The sequence below is a fragment of the Narcine bancroftii genome, chromosome 8 (genome assembly GCF_036971445.1).
Source record: "Narcine bancroftii isolate sNarBan1 chromosome 8, sNarBan1.hap1, whole genome shotgun sequence".
NCBI classification, from domain to species: domain Eukaryota; kingdom Metazoa; phylum Chordata; class Chondrichthyes; order Torpediniformes; family Narcinidae; genus Narcine; species Narcine bancroftii.
Window position 1 is genome coordinate 147,047,557 of NC_091476.1, and position 15,584 is coordinate 147,063,140.

At 45.8% G+C, this 15,584-nt stretch overlaps 1 protein-coding gene and 1 long non-coding RNA gene across 10 annotated transcripts in view; one reads left to right on the top strand and one right to left on the bottom strand.

Annotated features, from left to right (window-relative positions):
- Positions 1-1,311, bottom strand: part of LOC138741333 (uncharacterized) — a 98,764-nt gene extending 97,453 nt beyond the window's left edge. Inside the window, exon 1 of the long non-coding RNA XR_011343458.1 lies at positions 1,248-1,311. This is a non-coding gene — a long non-coding RNA (uncharacterized lncRNA). The remainder of the gene's footprint in view (positions 1-1,247) is intronic.
- The window catches only part of luzp1 (leucine zipper protein 1), a 156,704-nt gene that overhangs the window by 790 nt on the left and 140,330 nt on the right, over positions 1-15,584 (top strand). For 3 of the 9 annotated variants that reach the window (XM_069895204.1, XM_069895202.1, XM_069895203.1), the window contains exon 1: positions 86-358. The exons of 2 other annotated variants lie outside the window; for them this stretch is intronic. The gene's annotated coding sequence lies outside the window, so the exon portion shown is untranslated. Of the gene's footprint in view, positions 1-85; positions 359-15,584 lie in introns of those variants that run through there. 4 more of the 9 variants (XR_011343455.1, XM_069895196.1, XM_069895197.1 and 1 more) reach the window with 2 other exon arrangements.

Below are 15,584 nucleotides of genomic sequence, written 5' to 3' on the forward strand. Positions count from 1 at the left end.
CTCTTGCTTCCTGCAGTCATTCCTGAGTGTTGTTTCAAGCCTGCTCCCTGCTCTGCTGGCTGCCAGCCCTGCCCCACGCCCGGGGCGCTGCAGGGATACTAACCAGCCCCATACATGGGCAAGCTGACGTCAGCTCCCGGGGAGGGGGGCGGCTCTTCGCACGCATTCACCTTTCATTGTTGCAAGTCAGGCAACGTGTGGGACGGGGAACGGGGCAAAGAAATGTGCCGGTGAATACCAACCCCCCCCCCCCCCCCCACCATCACCACCACTTCTTGGATAAGCAGGGGGAAGAGGGAGTTCGCTTCGGAGGAGCAAGCGAGGGGAGGTTTTAACGCAGCTTGTTCCCAGGGTGAAGGTAGGAGAACGTGGCTCTTCACTGCTACAACTCTGGTGTGTGTTTTGTGTCCTGACTCCAGAGGGCAGGACAGGTAAGAGGCAGAGCAGGTGGGGACAGAAAGGGGAGGCGAGGTGTGGGGAAGGAAGAGTGAAATGCTACAAGGTGAGAGAGGCAGAGAGAGAATTCATATTTTGCCGCAGCCCGAGTCTTCCCTCCTCACTGTTAATTAGTGAACCCTCAATCAGGCAGAGAAAAACACAGATTAAGAGATAGGGCGGAGGAAGAGGCCGGAGAAGGCATGAGCTGATCCTCGTTTGGCCGCGATTAACCTGTTGGGAAGCGGGCTGCCGGTGGAGTGGGGACTACAGTGTTAAACAAGCTCTATTCTCTGATTTCTGAAGATCAGGGAAAGTCCTGGCAGAGGTGTCTTCCCTCAGCACAGGGATTGAGTTGCTATTAATCAATCCGGTGCCCCCAACGCGCACTCTCTCTCCCTTATCCTCACCCCGGGGGCAGAGTGTTTCCACCGCAGTTGAGATCCACTTTCTTGGCCCTGTTGCATTGTATCTTTCGGTTGCGCCTCTGCAAGGCTCAGCGCTGCGTGCAGCTGGTGTCGGCACCACTCTTTCATTTATCTTTGTCATATATCTTGTATTGATCATGCATCTTTGTCTCCCCTGGATGCTGCGAGACCGGCTCAGCTCCTCCAGCATTCCGGTGTGTTTTTACTACAATCACAGCGTCTGCAGACTTTCGTCTCAACCCCCTTCATTGGCGCATGATGAGTGACTGGGGATGTGGTCAGCAGTTTCTGTGCGAGGAACATCTCAGTCCTGTGTGGTATGGGAGGGGGGGGCGGGGGGGGCAAGATTCCCACAACCGCTTGTTACACGCGTGTTTAACTAACCTGAAATGTGTGATCTCCTCCTGCACGATTTAGTGTCATGTAATTATCATTTTACCCTTCCTCCATCCACTTCATGGGAAAGTGTTTAGCTGCAGACCCATGTTCCCATTAGCAACTCTGGCAACATATCATTCAGGATTGACAAAACAAGTGGCAGTAGCCCAGCACGGTTGGCGTAGCAGTTAGTGCAACGCCTTGACAGCACCAGCGATTGGCACTGGACCTGGGTTCGGATCCAGCGATGTCCTGTAAGGAGTTTGCATGTTTTCCCCATGTCTGTGTGGGTTTTCTCCAGGGGTTCCGGTTTCCTGCCACCGTTCAAAAAAACGTAGGTAAATTGGCTGTCAAATGGATGGCACAGGCTGAAATGGTTTATTTTTTTAAAAAAATACCTTAGTTACTAACTATACAGGATCTCATCAATGAGTGCTATCATACTGGAGAGACTTGCATAATTTTTGTTCTATCATTACCCTGATAGATAACAAGGGGACAGTAGGCTGTTTAATTAATGTCTGCACAGTGAATTTTCCCCTCTACATTGCCTTGGCAGTTACTGGTGCAGTGGATCAGGGTGAACAGGTAGTTGCAGCATTTTTGACATCTCGCATACATCATTGGGACAGTTTTCCCTGAAACCTTGTTTCTGAGAGACTAACTTGCCCTGCTGCGCAATGTCATTGAGCTAATGGGGGGTTGACACTGACAGCCGTAGGGAAGTGTCGTGGATGTATGCAGCTAACTGACAGCTATTGCGGGCCTGGCAATCTGATTCATTCTGAATGAAATACTGGCTGCATGTACTGTCTTGTATAATTTACCTGTAGATCTTGTGGATTTTGACAAAGGAATGCATTTGCCCCACATCCTGACCTCTGAACCAAACAACATTAACTGATAAAACTTGCTGCAAACAATGGCCCCTTTATGGTGCGGCCTTGTTCCAATACATTCAGCAGTGTGCTCTGCCCCCCCCCCCCCCACTCCGCCTTTACCAGGATCCATACAGCTGTGCTCTCATTAGCAATGCAGGAATTCCAGCAGCTAATTGGAGGAGGCTTCATTGTCAGGCCTGATCACACTTATATAAGGTGCACACACACAAACCTGTCTCTTCATGTGACTGAAGACAAAAACTGATTTCCTTTACCTCTGGAGAATTACCGTCTGTCAGCCAAGCCCTCACGAACTCTGAATTGTTCCATTCCGAGCCTTGCAAGTTCTGCTTTGTTTCTGGCTACAAAGGTGATGAGGGGCAGAACGTTCCACAGCATTTTCTCTCACAGATGTACAATTTGTGTGGCTGAATCTCCCAAAAGTAAATGAGCCAGGAATATACCAAAGCAAGGTGAACAATGTGAAGGATAAACTTGGATGAAGTCTTGGGTCAGGGCAGAGTGAATGCACTTGTTTGTCCACGCTAAGTATTGTAGTGATAACCATTACAGGAGATTTGACAAGGCAGAGATAGGTGTGATGTCATAAGATGCTCTGTGGTTAGTAAGGGATTACAAGCTGAAGATCCAGCTGCGCTGGATGGGTCACGTCTCCAGAATGGAGGACCATCGCCTTCCCAAGATCGTATTATATGGCGAGCTCTCCACTGGCCACCGTGACAGAGGTGCACCAAAGAAAAGGTACAAGGACTGCCTAAAGAAATCTCTTGGTGCCTGCCACATTGACCACCGCCAGTGGGCTGATAACGCCTCAAACCGTGCATCTTGGCGCCTCACAGTTTGGCGGGCAGCAGCCTCCTTTGAAGAAGACCGCAGAGCCCACCTCACTGACAAAAGGCAAAGGAGGAAAAACCCAACACCCAACCCCAACCAACCAATTTTCCCTTGCAACCGCTGCAATCGTGTCTGCCTGTCCCGCATCGGACTGGTCAGCCACAAACGAGCCTGCAGCTGACGTGGACTTTTTTACCCCCTCCATAAATCTTCGTCCGTGAAGCCAAGCCAAAGAAAAGAAAGACAAGGACATTACCCCTCCATAAATCTTTGTCCGCGAAGCCAAGCCAAAGAAAGAAGACAAGGTGTTATGTGAGTGGGGGATTAAAAAAAAGTTTCAGAACTACTGGCCTAAGACGTCTAGCACCGAGGGGGTTACCGAGAGAGATGAGGGGAGATGCTTTCAGCAGAGGGCAGTGATTTCACTACCTAAGAGGAGGACTGTAGGTCTGTTGCTGTTCAATAGATAAGTTTTTAAGGTATGGAAACAAATTGGGTTAGTGCAGGAAAATGGTGCCTAAAGTTTAAAAAAAAATCAACAATGATATTGAATGGTGGAGTAGAAGCTGAATGGCCTCCTGTTCCTTCGAAACGTCACTGACATGTTGCATTTAGTATTTACAAGATTTCTGGGATTTTTTAAAACTTATTTGAATCTTTAAAATTGCAACAAAGCAGAATGTCATATAGTTTAATGGAAAATTATCAGCTGCTGAACAATATAGCCATTTTGTCCTGACCTTCATGCTGCTTCACGTAATTTTCATCATTTTCTTTTGCCAGCCTCAAATCTAAAATTAAGTGTGCCCAACAACTATAACATGCTTATATAGCCTCTCTTTAATACTAAAGTGTGCAAGACACCCCAATGTGTCCTTCTGATTTTTTTACTTGGAACCAAAGTTGTGGGTTCAAATCACAGTTCAGAGAATTATGCAGGCTGAGAACATGTTGGAAGGGTGATTGCTAATCAAATTTAAACTTTTAAATTTAGACATTGTGGTACTGGCTGGCCCGCCCTCTGGGGGGGGTCTCCCTACCATGTGATCCTTGGCCATAAAGGTTGGGTCCCCTCTCCTTCCTGCTCATTTTCCTAGCCAGCAGTCTCTTGCTTAATAAAGCCTATGGTTCCCCTCAGTCTTCTGTCTGCATCATTATTGGGCAACTGATAGTGCCCAACAGACATACCGCATGATAACAGTCCACTTCAGCCCACAAGCCTGTGCCGCCCAATCACACCCAATTGATCTACAACTACAACCCTGATATGTTTTGAAGGGTGGGAGGAAACTGGAACACCCAGACACGGGGAGGGCGTACAAACTCCTTGCACACAGCGCCAGACTTAAACTCAGGTCATAGGAACATAGAAAGTAGATAACAGGAGTAGGCCAAAAATGGCCCATCGAGCCTGCTCCGCCATTGAATAAGATCATGGCTGATCTAATTTATGACCTAACTCCACCTTCATAAACACCACATGACCCCTCCTTTAATCTCAAGTAAGAAGGCAGGATAGGGTCGACAGTGATCAATGAGTGGAAAGGACCTGAGGGGGTCTAAAATCTGCACTCCATCCAATAATCCAAAGTGCTAGCAGTTGGCTTGTGCACACGGCCTAAATGGTGATCTGTCGCCAAGAAACAAATTTGCAGAGACACTTGTGTAGACAAGAAACAAATTTGCAGAGACACTTGTGCATCTTGTCTGCACAAGTCAAACTGTATTTTTCCTGAATTGCACAGATCACATTGCACAATTGTCTCTGGGACGATTGGTTTACAAAGACCCAATAAATAGTTATTTTTATGACATAAAATTCCAGGAATTTTCAAGTGTTTTGGGAATTGAGTTCTAACATGGTATCTATTTCTCTGCATAGAGAAGAGTTGAAGAGCTCTTTAAGTGAGGAGACTAAACTATCTGTCCATCTTTCTGAATGCAAGAGTGCCGTGGAGAGATAAGAAATGAGCAAAGGAGAATGGCACCTCCCTGCGTGTTTGTACCTTGTTTTCTGATCATACTTCACCAGTCAGCCTCGGGTACCTGATACGTGAAAGCTCTGGGTCTCTGACATTCATGAGCTGTAATTTGTCAATGCTATCGGGAGGGAGGAAAGAAAGATTGCATGGAACATTGAAAATCACAGCACAGAAAACAGGGCCTTCTAGTCAGTGCTGAAATATTATTCTGCCCCATCCCACTGATCTGCATCCAGTCCAGTCCATAGCCCTCATACCTTCGCCCCCACCACCATCCATGTGCCTGTCCAATTTTTTTCTTAAATGTTAAAATTGAGATTGCATTCACTTCAGCTGGCAGCTCATGCAACATTCCCACCACTCGCTGTGAGAAGATGTTCCACGTAAACATTAACCCTTTCACCTTAACCCATGTCCTCTGGTTTGCATCTCATCTAACCTCGGTGAAAAAAGCCTACTTGCATTTACTCTATCTATACCCCTCAATATTTTGTGTTCCTCCATCAAATCTCGCCTCATTATTCTACGCTCCAAGGAATAGTGTTAAGCTTTCCCTGTAGCTCAGTTCCTGAAGTCCAGGCATCATCCTAGTAAATCTTCTCTGCACTCTTTCTATCTTATTGATATCATTCCTGTAATTAGGTGACCAAAACTGCACACAATACTCCAAATATGGCCTCACTAGTGTCTTATGAAACGTTACCATGGTGTGCCAACACCTATACTTAATACTTTTGATTTATGAAGGCCAATATGCCAAAAGCTCTTTTTACAATCTAATCTACCTGTGACTCCTCTTTCAGGAAATTATGGATCCATATTCTCAGATCCCTCTGTTCCACCAACCTCCTTGGTGCCCTACCATTTACCAAGTATGTTCTACCTTGGTTTATCTTTCCAAAATGCAACACCTCACACTTGTCTGCATTAAGTTTCATCTGCCATTTTCAGGCCATTTTTCCAGCAGGTTCTAATCCCTCTGAAAGCCTTCTTTGCTGTCCACAACGCCTCCAGTCTTTGTGTCATCAGCAAATTTGCTGCTCCAATTGACGACATTATCATCCAGATCATTGATGAAGATGATAAACAACAATGGTCCCAACCCCGATCCCTGAGGGCCACCACTAGTCAGTTTCAAGCTTCCAGTCTAAGAAACAATCATTCTCTGGCTTCTCCCATGTAGCTAATGTCTAATCCAGTTTACTACCTCACCATGAATACCTAGCATCTGAACCTTTCTGACTAACCTCCCACGTGGAACCTTGTCAAAGGCCTTACTAAAGTCCATATAGACAACATCCACAACTTTTCCTTCATCAACTTTCTTGATAACCTCCTCAAAAAACTCTATAGGACTGGTTAAACATAACTTACCACGCAAAAAGTCATGTTGACTTACCTAATCAGTCCCTGACTATTCAAATACTTGTATATCCAATCTCTTAGGACACCTTCCAATAATTTACCCACTACAGATGTTAGGCTCACTTGCTTATAATTCTCTGGGTACCTTAGAACCTTTTTTAAACAACAGAACAACATGAGCTACCCTCCAATCCACCAGCACCTCACCTGTGGCTAAGGACATTTTAAATATTTCTGCCAGGGCCCCAACAATTTCAACATTAGCATTTTGCTAATGCTATGCTAACCATACTGCCCATTTTCTCTTTATTTTTTGCAAATTTTCCCACTGGCCAACACACCAGGAAGAAATTGCACTGCCTGTTCACCCACTGCCATGCACATCTTTGGGATCTGGGAGGAGGTCCGTGTGGTCACAGGGGGAATGCACAACTCCACACAGAGGTCAGGGTCAAGTCCAAGTCACGGAAGAGGTGAGGCAGCTCCACAACTTTACCCTTTGAGGGAGGTTTTCAGGAATGTCTTAACTAGTTCAGTGTGTAATTTGTCCAGTGGTACTCTGGAATCTCTCTCTTATTTACTTAAAATGATTTATGAAATAATTTGCATGTGTTGAGACTTTTTGTGTAAAGTTAATAAAACTTTTATTAAAATGGTAAAAGGTCATGAGATTGTATTAATGAAAAAGTTGCAATTTTTTAAAACAAATACACAATTCCTAATATTTTGCAAAACAGCCAAACCTTATCAGTTTTCTTATTCTGCGTATTGAAGGATTGTGCCGGGGTCTGCAGTCCACATTGCAAATGTGCTTCTGTAAGATAGGGCTGTGACGACTTCCCCTTGCACTTCCTTTGTTTTGCAATGAATTTTCAGGGTGTGGAGGGAGACAGGAATGTTTTCACTTCCAACTGCTCTACCCAGAAGTGCATTTATCACATTGTTCATAATTGGTCTCGCCTTCTTTCCAAAGTGGCTACTCAGGAAGGTCGTACCCTCTCTCTCTCATCTTTCATTCCGCTTCAGTGTGAACGCTCCAATGGATAGTGATGCAGTGTGACCAGATCATCTGACAGCTGTGTGTTGTTGGAGGGTATCAGGGGGGTCAACCAACATCCACCTGCAGAAATGGTCAGTCACTGTCGCAGTTTGGAACCCTTACTTGAGATTAAAGGAGGGGTCATGTGGTGTTTATGAAGTGAGAAGGAAGCTGAGGAGGGGCCAAGAGGTGTTGGGGTATTGGATGGAAGGTGAGACTGGAGAGATGGGTGGGGGGGAAGAGAGAGAGAAAAGTAAGGACAATAGTGGATAAAGAGAAGAGCTAACCCAAAATCTGAAAAAATCCTTGTTCATCCAATTGGGTTCAAGGCTGTCCAGGAGGACGTTTACATTGAACATGTGTTGTTGGGTAACACCATGATCTCTGAATAGTGCTTTCGGGATGTATTTTACGGCCAGATGGTGCTTTGGCATCATATCTGAAAGACGCACCACTGATGTAGTTGCACTCCTGGGGACTGGAGTGGAATGTCAGCCAGATTTTGGGTATTTGAGTCTTTGCTGGTCTTGAACCAAGTGGTTTTTGGCCTGAAGGTGAAACTGAAGCCCAGCTGACTCCAGGTCACAGTAACTTTTAAAATGAAACTAATCTGGTTGGAAGCCCTTGTAGATACTGTGCTGCTGCCACCTTCTTCTCCCAGCAACAGCACAACGAAGCTACAGTATCGCCTTCAAAGGCTACACAACAAATCCATACCATGAATTTTCTTCCATTTCTGCTCCTCTCATGAAGTGCTGCAGAGGAAGAGAAGGGGCTTGAATTCAAAGTCAAGACTGTGCCTGTTCCCTCTCGCTGCTTGATGCAAACAGTTGGGCGAGGGTGTATGTTGGTTTGGTCTCCGTGGTTCAATTTAACATTCAACGAGTCGCATTGGAAGATGCATGATGGAGCCTTTCTGCAGATTAGGCTGGCGTGGTGACGTGCACAGGAACGCAAAAGGCTGCAGAATATCGCAGACCTAGCCAGGTCTATCACTGGTACTGACCTCTCTTCTATTGAAGACCTCAATATGAGATGCTGCCTCAAGAAGGCAGCCAACATCATAAAGGTCCCCCATTTCACTGGTCAACCTCTTTAGGCTGGTACCTTCATGCAGAAGACACAGAACTCCATCATCTCCAAGTACAAGAACAAATTTTATCCAACATCTATTAGGCCCTTGAACTTTCCCTTACTACCCTAAGCATAAACTAGCCCAGGTCACCAAAAGATCTTTTTGAACTATCGCTTTATATTGATGAAGGGCTCAAGCCCGAAATGTTGGCTATGTATCTTTATCTTTGCTACATAAATGACACTGTTTGACCTGCTGACTTTCTCCAGCTTTGTGTTTTTACTTCAACCATGGTGTCTACAGACTTTCGTGTTTTACTTGTCAGTATTGACAAAAGACAAAGGAGGAAAAACCCAACCCCAACCAACCAATTTTCCCTTGCAACCGCTGCAACCGTGCCTGCCTGTCCCGCATTGGACTTGTCAGTCACCAACGAGCCTGCTGCAGACGTGGACATACCCCTCCATAAATCTTCATCCGCGAAGCCAAGCCAAAGAAAGATATTGAGATGTCACTTTTTCTCTTGCACCAACTGCAACTTTAGTAGTTATTTACCCTTCTTTTATATTTATTATCTATTTGTCTTTTGGCATATTGTGGTCATTTAATGTTCACTATTAGTAGTTGGTGCAGCAAGTAAGAATTTTGGGGAATCTGTACTTTGTACTTGTGTATCTGAGCTGCCTAACTACCCCTAGCATGTTACCTGCTATACCAGAGGTCCCAGCACACTTGATCACTGATACACCAAGATAAGGAAGGCCTACTGTTCTTTGCCGACACAACACTTGGGCGAGTCTGATCAACTGGCTGTGCTCCTTCTGCCTTCATACAGACAGCCTAAAAAGGGAGGCTCTGGAGTTCAGGACAGGTAAAAGGTGGTCACAGAAGGCTGATGAACAGTTATAGGACTTCCTTGAGTCAGCAGATCGGTTGGTGTTTAAGGACTCTGCTGAGAACCTGAACGAGTACACCAGGGCTGTCACAGACTTTATAAAACAGCTGTGGATGAGTGTGTCCACACCAAATCATTCAGAGTTTTCCACAACCAGAAGCCCTTGATGAACAATGAAGTCTGGAACTTGCTGAGACCCAGATCACAAACATTTATGTCTGGAGATCCAGATCAATACAGCAGGACCAGGTATGACCTGCAGAAAGCTATCTCCCGGGTGAAGTGGAAATTCCAGATGAAAATGGAAACAGCAAGGGACACCCGACAGCTGTGGCAGGGTCTAAATGCCATAACCTGTTACAAAACCAAGGTGGCAAAGCTTCTCTCCCAGAGGAACTCAACAGCTTCTAAGCCTGATATGACAATTGTAACGGTGAAGAACCACCCCTCCACACCCCCACATCCCCTGAGGATCCTATCCTGTGTGTATTGAGGATGACATGCATGCTGCCTTCTGGAGAGTGAATCCGAGGAAAGCATCCAACCGGTCTGGATGGAGAACCTGGCCAAGTATTAAAAATCTGTGCTGACCAACTAACCAAAAAGCCAATATCTTCAATATCTCATTCCAGTATGGCGTGGTACCCACCCGTTCCAAACCGCTTCAATCAGATTGGTGCCCAAGAAGAGTACAGTAACCTGTCTTAATGACTATCGACCAGTAGCACTTACATCAACAGTGATGAAGTGTTTTGAAAGGCCGGTGATGAAGCGCATCAGCTCCTGTCAGAGCAGTGACATGGGTCCATTCCAATTCACCTATCATAGTAATGGGTCTATGGCAGACACTATCTCACTGGCTCTACACAAAGCCCTGGAACACCTGGACAGCATATATCAAGATGCTCTTTATTGACTACAGTTCGGCATTTAACATCATTATCCCCTCAAAACTGATCAGCAAACTCCAATACCTGGGAGTTAACTCCCCACCGTGTAATTGGATCCTGGATTTCCTCACTTCCAGACCACAATCAGTGAAGATTGGTAAGAACATTTCCTCTTCAATCTCCATCAGTACTGGAACCCACAGGGCTGTGTTCTTAGCCCCCTGCTCTACTCTCTTTACACCTACGACTGTGTGGCTCGGTACGACAATAACACCATCTACAAATTCGCCAATGATACCATGGTAGTGGGTTGGATAAAGGGAGGGAATGAGTCGGCATACAGGATGGAGAATGAAAACTTGGTTGAATGGTGCACCAAACACAACCTTGCACTCAATGTCACCAAAACTAAAGAGAGAGAGAGAGAGCACTTCTTGGGAGTCACTATCTTGGAGGATCTTTCCACGACCAAGCACACTAATGACTTTGTGAAGAAAGTACGCCAGCTCCTCTACTTCTTCAGGAGTTTGCGGAGTTTCGGAATGTCATCACAAACCCTAGCAAATTTCTACTAAAGTGTGGTGGGAAGTGGGCTGACCAGCTGCATCACGGTCTGGTATGGAAACACCCCTGAGCGTAAAGCCCTGCAAAAGGTTGTGGACACAGCCCAGGACATCACAGGCAAAACCGTCCCCACTACTGAGTACATCTACAGGGAACCCTGCAGTCGGAGGGCAGTGGCAATCATCAAAGACCCTCACCACCCAGCACACGCTCTGTTCTCGCTGCTGCCATCGGGAAAGAGGAATAGGTGTCACAGAACACGCACCACCAGGCTCCGGAACAGCTGCTACCCCTCCACTGTCAGACTCCTCAATGACACTCAATCAGAAGGACTCTTACTTGTGCACTTTATTGGTTTTCTTTTTGTTCTCTCTGCATTGCACAGTTTGTTTACATTTTTGTTTACATGTTTTATGCTGTGTACAGTTTATTTTTTACACTATCAATTGGTAATTCTGCCACGTCTGCAGGATAAAGGAATCTCAGGGTTTTATATGATGTCATGTATGTTCTCTGACAATAAATATAAAATATGAAGTTCTTATTACTCACTACTCGCACCGCAGTCATTTGAGACTGAATGTTTGCTCTCACTGTCTCCAAATTGTTTGCATACAAAGGATGCATAGTGCTGAGGTCAGTGGAGGTGGTGGCTTCGGCAGTGGAGGATACAGATGGCAGGAAATTGAGGACAACAGCCAAGGATTTTTCATTCTGTAGTCCTGATCGAAAGCATGGGCAGTGATGCTCAGACTCTGAGGACTGACTTGGACTGTGCTGATTCATGCTGCTGGCCTGTTTAGTTTGGTCCTGATTCGGCACACGTCACTTGGCAGCATGAGACGGCAGCACTTGCATTCTGTGACTTGTATTGATCAGTATTTAAGGAGTTACTGTGCAGTTTTTGCAGACAGTAGGTGTATGGCAAACCTGGCAGAGACGGTAGAGCTGCACCGTTTGGTTTGACCAGATCTGATGACTGCTTCCATTTTCATGGTCACTCAGTTGTTCATGTGTACACATCAGTGAGCCAAATATCTGGCCTTCAGATCAAGAGAAACCAAGAGAGGTTCAGACCCTAGAAACTTTATAAACAGAGGCTCAACTTCATGTGGACAAAGTATTCTGTATTCCACTTTTGACCATGGAATTAATTAGCAGGAAGAACCTTGACTCTGGAAATCTCTGCCCTGGAGGCCAAGACAGTAGGAGGACTTGGGAAGATTGCGGGATGAGGGGTATAGGGAACTTGCACAGACGAAGTCTGGAGTACATCAGCCATGATGTTGAATGGAGATGCAAGCCTGAGGGTTCAGGGGCTGTAGTGGCCGGCTAGTTTTTTTGTGTTCTGCCTTCTGTTTTCAGGAAATGTAAAATTAGTGGCGGGGATAAGATGTGAATGGTGAGGTGTATTGTCCAAAGTCCAAACTAAATAGCAGACTGGAGCAGCAGGACTGGGAGAGTGGCAATGCAGCTCAACATAACAGAGTTAAATCTAGATACTGGAAAAAGTAGAGAGGGGTGGAATGTTTTTAAATGGTGAACAGGGTTGTTCAGAGGGGCCTGGGTATCCGTGTCCTTGAAGGTAAGGTCAGTGTGAATACATACAATGAACAATGCTCATTCTTACAAAAAGGGCAAGAATTGGATGTCTCTTTTCAATTATTAGAACTCTAGTGAAACTGCTTCTCTTTCTTCTTTCATCTCTTGTGTAAGGAAGGATGTACTTGCATTCACAGAGGTGAGGGAGATGGATTTCTGAGCTTGGAGGTTTGTACAAAAAGAAAATGAGTTGATAAGGCCTCTTCTCAAGGTTAAGAGAATAAAAATTCCTACAAGAGTTGATAGGATCATTGTCAGATTGTTTCTTAGTTGAGACAAAATCTCTGTGTGGACAAACTAGCATGACAGAGGACATTGTCTTTTGACCCTAGTTGTTGATTTCCAGGCCGAGAGCAAGTTTGAAGTTGGATCATTTGCAGACTGCTGCTTAGGCAGGTCATTGTAATCATGGGTTTAAAAAGAAAACCATTGGGCCCCTCATACTTGCTTCACCAACAATCAACCTATCTTGAATATATTAGGGGAAGAATGGTCAGGGCAACACTGTTACAGTGGCAGTGCCCCAGGTTCGAAATAAGGAGTTTGCACATTTTCCCTGTGTCTCTGTGACTTTCCTCTTGGTGCTCCAATTTCTTCCCGCCCTTCAAAATGTCCGGGGTTGTAGGTTAATTAGATGTATTTGCACGTTCTCCCTGTGTCTCTGTGAGTTTCTTCTTGGTGCTCCAGTTTCTTCCCGCCCTTCAAAATGTCCGGGGTTGTAGGTTAATTGGATGTAATTGGGCGGCAAGGGCTCGTGGGACGAAAGGGCCTGTTACCGTGTTGTATAACTAAAAAAAATACCCAGCTTATGAGCCCACTTGGATATGGAATTCAAAAGATTCACCACTTCTGAGTGGGGAGAAAAAGATTTTCTCGTCTCTGACCTTTAGTTTGAGAATTGTTTTTCCTCACTAGGGTGTCTAAAACAGGCCTCACAGTTCCAGCTGTTTGTAACAGCTAAGTCATGATCCATTTGAATGGTGGAACAGGCAGGATGATCTGAATCACCTCCTCCAGGAGTTTTTCATCCGATGAAGTGGTAGCATTTTAAATAATTTGGTACAAAATCTATCCGTGACCAGGGTAACCTGCATTGTTAACTGCACAAAGAGTCCACCTTCAAACAAGGTCAAGGACTGAAATCAGAAATAAAGGCCAAACGATGAAAGAGATCCCGGTTCATCCAAGACTGGAAACAATGTACAATGAATCTTTGCTGGCCAGGGTTAATGAAAAGACTAAATTATTCGACCAGAGGTCATACCATTGCAGTGATGTTATCCGACAGCAATACAGACTTGTGCTACACACTTTACCAGCAGCTAATAACAGCCTCCTGCTGATTATTGTTGGGGCATTGATGTAAATTTCCAATTATATGATTCAAGATTCTTTTATTGTCATGTTCTTTTCTTTGGCTTGGCTTCGCGGACGAAGATTTATGGAGGGGGTAAAAAGTCCACGTCAGCTGCAGGCTCGTTTGTGGCTGACCAGTCCGATGCGGGACAGGCAGACACGATTGCAGCGGTTGCAAGGGAAAATTGGTTGGTTGGGGTTGGGTGTTGGGTTTTTCCTCCTTTGCCTTTTGTCAGTGAGGTGGGCTCTGCGGTCTTCTTCAAAGGAGGCTGCTGCCCGCCAAACTGTGAGGCGCCAAGATGCACGGTTTGAGGCGTTATCAGCCCACTGGCGGTGGTCAATGTGGCAGGCACCAAGAGATTTCTTTAGGCAGTCCTTGTACCTTTTCTTTGGTGCACCTCTGTCACGGTGGCCAGTGGAGAGCTCGCCATATAATACGATCTTGGGAAGGCGATGGTCCTCCATTCTGGAGACGTGACCCATCCAGCGCAGCTGGATCTTCAGCAGCGTGGACTCGATGCTGTCGACCTCTGCCATCTCGAGTACCTCGACGTTAGGGGTGTGAGCGCTCCAATGGATGTTGAGGATGGAGCGGAGACAACGCTGGTCATGTAATAAAACAGTAAATGTGATATTACACAAAATTTCCTTTAGTCTACCGAAAGGCAGACAAAGATTAGCCATCAGCAGAAATTACCCGGCACTCCTTACGGTCAGATAAAAAGAAGCAAATGAGGACCCCCCCCCCCCCTAGAGTCACTGAGTGTCCATGGATTCGCCTCCAGCATTCCCACAGCCTCTGCAGTCACATAGCCATCAGATCAAACCATTGGCAACCCTCAACACTTTCTCACAACTCAGCTTCAATACCTGGTACCCCTTCAGCCAGTCACCAGCAGTCCATAGACTGGTGCGAGTCCCTCAACCACAATTACCCGCAGTCTGCGTGGGTTCCTTGCCTTGAGTCTCCAACAGCCCGCTGCCTGTGTGTTCCTCAACCACAGAGCCCATCGCAGGTCTGCCACCATGGACACCTCTGCTGTCATTTTCAAACGGGAGGTGGTTTCCCTGTTTTCCTGGGTCCTGTACCCGTCCTCTGCTTCCCCAGAGGCTACAACCCCTTGAGGCTGCTGCTAAACACCAAGCCACCATCTTTGGCCCAGACCCCAAGGTCGCAGGATTTTAAAATGAACCACCATCGGCTCCTTTAACGGGCCGTTTAAAGCCTGTATGGAGTTGACGGCAGTCGGATTGGGCGGTTAGACCCTGCTGGAGTGTAATGTCTCTGCTCCCTGCTCTTCCTGCGTCCATAGCAGGGCTGTCATTTTTTTTATTAAGGGCATGTCTGAGTGCAAAACCAAATGTATCAATAGGTTTATATGCAGTGTTGCATGAAAAATCAAATTTTGGAAAAGAACTGCCAAGGAAGAAGAATCTTTTTCCGTGAAACTTCACCTCTCGATCAGTGTTAACGAGGATCAGTACACCTGTCCCTCTTATTGCAATAAATCAGTTAAAGCTAGCAATGTTTGGTATATGCCTTCACATCAAATCTTTGCTATAGTGTGCAGATTAAACTTGGGCTTCCAGGGATATTACAGCAGGTTGAGGGATGGAGAAAGGAGTTTGATGAGGTTGTTCGAGTCACTGAAGTAAATGGTATCTCGTCCAATCGCAAGCTGATTTGCAAGACGACTTTAATAATATTCTGGCACATTTAGACGTCCACTGGCAACGTATGGAATCTGGACCAACAAACAACCTGCTGGAGGAATGCAACAGGTCAAGCAGCATCAAAGTGAGAGGGAAAGAAGGGTCAATGTTTAGGGACAGAACCCT